The 5,666-nt window shown below is 44.3% G+C and overlaps 1 long non-coding RNA gene across 1 annotated transcript; it reads left to right on the plus strand.

Annotated features, from left to right (window-relative positions):
• The first annotated feature begins 72 nt into the window (after positions 1-72).
• Positions 73-5,395, plus strand: LOC141749737 (uncharacterized). Its single transcript, XR_012589470.1, has 3 exons — positions 73-1,302; positions 2,552-3,135; positions 3,746-5,395. It is a non-coding gene; the product is annotated as an uncharacterized LOC141749737 (long non-coding RNA).
• The last annotated feature ends 271 nt before the right edge of the window (positions 5,396-5,666 follow it).

A 5,666-nucleotide genomic window follows, 5' to 3' on the forward strand; every position in this document is an offset into this window, starting at 1 on the left:
GAGCCGCCGCGGCGGAGGAAGGTGGTGGTGGGGGGGGGTGGTCGCGCCCCGCCCCGCGCAGCCCCCGGCGGGAAGATGGCGGGGGAGCGACCTGCGCTACGGGAGAGAATCCGAGGAGGGAAAGGGCTGAACGGGGACCAGGCTGCCGCGGGGGGCGGCTGACAGACCGCGGCAGCAGCCACCTCCCCCAGGGAGTTCAGGACAACGGCGATTAAACGCTGGAGACGAACAGACGAGCCCCGTTCAGAAGCGTTTCCAAGCCCCTCGGTCCCCAGTTCCACCCCAGAGCGGATGTAAAACCAAACGAACGCCCTCACGCAGGTCGGGGTTACGACACGAGAGGATGGGGGCCGATAGTTGTAGTTCCCAGGATAATCCAGTGCCGCCCAGAGCTCTCGGGCTTAGAAACTTCAGCTGGGAGGCCGGGCAGCGCTTAACCACAGCGGCAAGGCCGAGCGGGGGGGACACGGCCTTGTCGCAGGGGGGGAGTGCGTGCGCCTCACCCGCCCGGAGCGCAGCCCGCCAAGGGACGCTGTGGAGAGAATCCTCGTCCTCAGTCGGCACCAGAGTTAATTAGTGGCCCCTTTGGCCTCCCCCGTTACAGTCAGGGATGGGTCAGGGCCCGCACACATCTATCTCCCAGTCCCGCTGCGATGACCATTACGTAAGCCTTTTTTTAATTTGCTACAACTATTGTGGTTCTTCAGCTAACCAAGAAAAAAAAAAAAAAACACACACAGGAAGGCACTATGGCAAAGTCTCATGGCTTGCCAAATAGTCTCTATGAAAAGGAAAGAGAGCAAAGAAAGAGAGCAAAAACAAAGAGATGCTTAGGGAAGAATTTTCTCATGAATGCATGAACTTTGGTATACTGAGCAATGATGAAAAATACAGAACATTAGCAACTTCCCATTACGTGTAAGAGTAGAAAACACAAATGTCTCTACAGCCAGCGGCAAAGAACAGTTTGTCACTGTCTGCTTTTGGATATGAATGGGTGCAAAGTGATTGCATGAGGGACCGCACAATTTGCACCACTGATGGCGTAACTGACCTACAAATAGGATAAAAGGAACCCGCTCTCACACATCCAAGTAACGGCAACACGCACAACCTTCACCAAAATAATTCTGTGTCTAACCGCACGTTTCCTACCAGAGACCCGCACGGCAACAGCTCTGGTACTTGACCAATGTGCTCATACTCAGGTGAATGAGAGATGCAAATAGAGAAGAAAAAATTCAAAGGCCTGGCAAGTACAACGTATGAAGAGTGTGGGCGTGCTAAATGACGGCAGCATGGGTAAGTGGCACCTAAATAAAATGTGTCTTAGTGTTTTAAACTGTTTAATGTGCCGGGGAGCAGTATGAAGATTTACAGTGCATTGGAAATAAATGGTGTAAGAACAGCACAGTACGAACATGAAGATTAGTCGAGCAGGTGATCTTGTGAACGTATTAAGTGGCAGCTCATTCTTAAGTAGCGCGTTGAGCTTTAGAGCAACTTCAGGAAAGGTATTTTAAGGTAGCAATCTACAGTTAGCAATAAGTAGCTCAATTTCTTTCCATATCATAAAGAAGAATGAGAAATTAATTCATTAACTTACCTTCCCACAAGGAGAAACTATTGGTACTGAAGGGCTATTTTTGGAACAAAAGCCAGCTGCATGTCAAATTAAAATAGAATGATTTATTAGTATCATTCTTTTTATTTAGTTATTAGTAATATTGTATATTGCTGTGTAATTAAGCTTCTAAGACCTACCCAGGAAAGCAATTCGATTGTTTTCAAATGAAGGCTGTATATTTTTCTAGCAGATATGCTACTACTGAAATAACTCACGACAGATTTGTGCTCTACGAATGGTTAAAATAGGTGACCAAACATCCATCCATCTCTTACGGCCTAAAAAATAAGGCATGGGAATGAAACTAACTGTCCCTTGAGTAGAGCAGCTTGAGCTAAGCTACATTTAGAACAATGCCAGGTCAGATCCAGAGATCACGCTGCAGCTGAGGTTCAGGCAGAAGCTGCTGTAATGAAAAGGAACAGCAATTAATCAGGGCTCGGGAACACGAAGTGGCTCTGGAAAAGCTTAGCAGAATAAATAAGAGTCTCGGGAAGAAAGGTGAAGTGGAAGAACACAATGGGAACCCTCTCTCTGAAGCTTAAAGGTGCAGATTGTAATGAAAGAGTATCAAACGCTGAAAGGGATAAGGAAAACACAGAAAAAGTGCAAGCTGGCAGTATAAATACATTGTGGGAGGTAAGGCCCTGGAATTGGGAAGTATTCCGACAACATTTCCCTTCTTTACCTGTTTTGCTTTGTGATTGAAAGCTGTTTAATTTAAAGAGACCTTCCTAGGGGAAGTAGCTGTATTTTGTTATATGTAGCTCTTGAAACTCACTTTACCATTTTTGTATCAGTCTATATAAAGGCAGAGAGACAAAGTAAAAAGCTATTGTAACGTGGGGGATGAGGGAGAGAAAAGTGAGTTCTGCCTGATTATTCTTCAAATGCCCAGTGGAAGCACGCATCTCTTTTTCAAAGGGTGAGAGGAGGGATCTTAAAGACGCGGAGAATTAAGAGGAAAGGAAGCTGTGGGCTGATTTCAGATTCTGAGGGGCATTGGGCGAGTGACCACAAGCATCCGGGCCAGAGAGGGGGTAAGCGTGGGAAAACACTGAAGCTGACAATCAGAAGGTAAGATCACTTACCAGTAACCAGCGCCCGTCAGATGCACTGTCCGCGGGTGCTTCCCTGCTGCGCGTCACTCACGTGCTGTGTAGTGCCACCCTCCTTTTCCACCAAAGCAACACTCACGAGATACGCTTGGTGCACGAGTAGGTGACTAGCGCGTGTCACACGGCTCAGCCAAAGCCTCTGAACCGCGGAAGCTCAGAGGACTATCAAAGGGCTGCCAGAAGGGAGGAAGGAGAGGGAACTCGTATGTACATAGGAGCAATAATTTTAAAGACTATCCATGCCTGGTAACTTCTTTAACTTACTTATTTGCATTGCAGGTGAATTCAAGTTTCTGCTTGACATCGAAGTCCTCTGCTCTGGTTCTGATTCCACATCCTGGGGTTCCACAAGAGGCTGTCTCAGAATCTTTCAGAGGAACAACAAATTAAGTACTTAATTTCCCCCATGTTTACGCTGCCTGGTTCTGTTGCCTCAGGGTACAGTTTATAAACAGATAAAAGATTTAAGTGTTGTAAAATTAACCCTTGCAGACTATTACATTTTTAATCAATATCAAGAAAAGGAAAAAGTTGTTAGTTTGAAAAGAAGCTAAATCTTCAGAGCGGGGACATTATTTCTTTCTCCTCATCTGACACTGAAAGATATGAATGTGCCCTGTGTACGTTTCAGAGGCTCTGCGAAACTGCGGCACGACTGTGCTGAGCGTGCCCCTGCATGGCCGAGCACGCGCCGAGCTTCAGCATTGCGAATGAAAGCCAGACTCACTGGGGCAGGCCAAAAGCCATATAATCCTGAATTCCGGCTTCCACTTGTCTGTAGTTCCACAGGACATTGGCTAAAAGACAGCCAGGGCTTAAAGCCAATAGTCAAAAATGGTGCCCGCCCACTATCCTGTGCAGCCCCATTTAGTAACAGCAAGGCAGCATTCAGTGGAACAAACGTCATGACAGCAGCAAACTGAATTTTAACACATGCAAGGAAAGTTTTTATGTTCCCTCAAAAATTTCTAATGTCTTCTTTGATCTGCTTACGTTCCAGGTAACATATCCGCTGCCCCTTAAAATTTGTAACTAGAAGACACTGTGATAAAAACTACTGATTGTACATCTTAAAAATATTTTATCATCACTTCGGCTGGCTACTTTTGCTGTAAGCTCCACATGAAGTGTGACAGAACTAGTGGTGGGTACCAGAGGGCAAGTGCTTAGACGGACCCTTCTCGCCAACCCCGTTGGAGAGAATCCCCCCACGCGCCATGCGAGCACCTTCACCGTCCACGTATAAACGCGTGTGACGGGCCCTGGTCAGCTGCCACTGCTCGGGGAAGACAGTGCAGTCACCACTACTGGAAATATCGATGCTTAGCATTAGTAAGAAATGCAGCAACAGGAACGTTTCAGAAATGAATCATGAACACCGTTACCTCACCGCAGAAATGCATGAACAAACTTGAAAGCTGCAGGTAGCTTGAATGATTTTCCCTCAAAAATGGGGTAGCTGAACAAAAAGGAGGCACAAGAAAGTTACCAAGATCAATCAATTGGATGCACTGAGCAGGTTCTGTGCAAAGATTCTACAGTCCAAAACTGTTCATCTTGGAAGGCAGATGCATCAGGGGAGTGAAATGGCAAATAAAAGAGCTACGGAGCTACAAAAATGGTCAAAGGGGTGAAGAGAGGACAAACACTTCTTGGGGGAAAAAAAGGGCTCTGGAGCCCAGTTAAATTACTAAGCTAAGAACGGTGCATACTTTCAAACAAAGCAGAACTAAATCTTGCAACTCTGTCAAAGGGTGTAGTAGAAGCTGTAAATACAGTTGCTGCCGGCATCAACATGATAGACTTGCCGTGAGCTTCACAGTCTAATTACAAGTACCATAAAATATCCCTGACCGTGTAACGCTACAGCAGAGAGAACATAAGCACGTTTGAAAGAAAACAAACCCCTGAAGTTGTCTGGTTTTTTTATATATACACACACACACACATAAAGTGTAATATATATCTAATATGTAATATATGCATCCATATATTAACATTATATAAATATATATTATATATAGATCATAGATATCTGATTAGTATTAATTAATAAAAACCTATGTGTTTGCAGATACACAATACATGAAAATTCCACTTCAGAAATTCTGAAATTGCTGTACATTAACAGGTACATTTTAATTCTCAGAGCTGACAATTACAGCTTTTAATCAAAAGAAGACCCTCTCTTGATGGAAAACAAGCAAGAATTGTCAAATAGGTTCTGAATCTACATAACTGCAAATTTTTGCCCCATAGAAAAAGAATTACCTACTTAGAAAAACTTGCCAAAAGCAGCCGTAGTCTCCGTCTCCTGATGCATACAATCCAGATAAAGGATAAAAGTTTTCAAATTTATAAGTTACTAGAAGTTACTAAAAAATAAGTTACCAGAACTGATTTGCCAATCAATTTACAAATTCGTCCTGTCCTCAGTCTGGTCTAAAAGCTGGATTGCTACCTATTCCTTTATTTTAATCTGTAATTTTTGTGCAAATCATTCCTCTGATTTTGGCCGAATATTGCTTTATGTTGAATGTACTCTATGACTAATAAAAGAGGAAAATTCAAGAGACAGAAAGAATGTTGGACGGACTCAAACCAAACAAAGGTTCAGCATGAGATACAGAACACCGTGTAGATCACTGCATTGGAAATGACCAAAGCTATTGCATTACACACAGACAAGTTTTTGTCCTTTTGATCTTTTTCTACTTCGAAATTGCTGATACACACACACAAATGAAGGAAACAGCTATAATTAACCATTCAGAAGGGGTTCTATGCACAGAGTGCAACACAAGTGCACAAGAAATTCTGCACAATAGGAATATGGTGAAGTTGAGCAGCTCATGGGTGTGGGATAACCCTTCCCATCATCTGCGGGCTGAGTTAGCCCATATTCACAGGGCAGCTGCGAG

The sequence above is a fragment of the Larus michahellis genome, chromosome 11 (genome assembly GCF_964199755.1).
Source record: "Larus michahellis chromosome 11, bLarMic1.1, whole genome shotgun sequence".
Lineage (NCBI taxonomy): Eukaryota > Metazoa > Chordata > Aves > Charadriiformes > Laridae > Larus > Larus michahellis.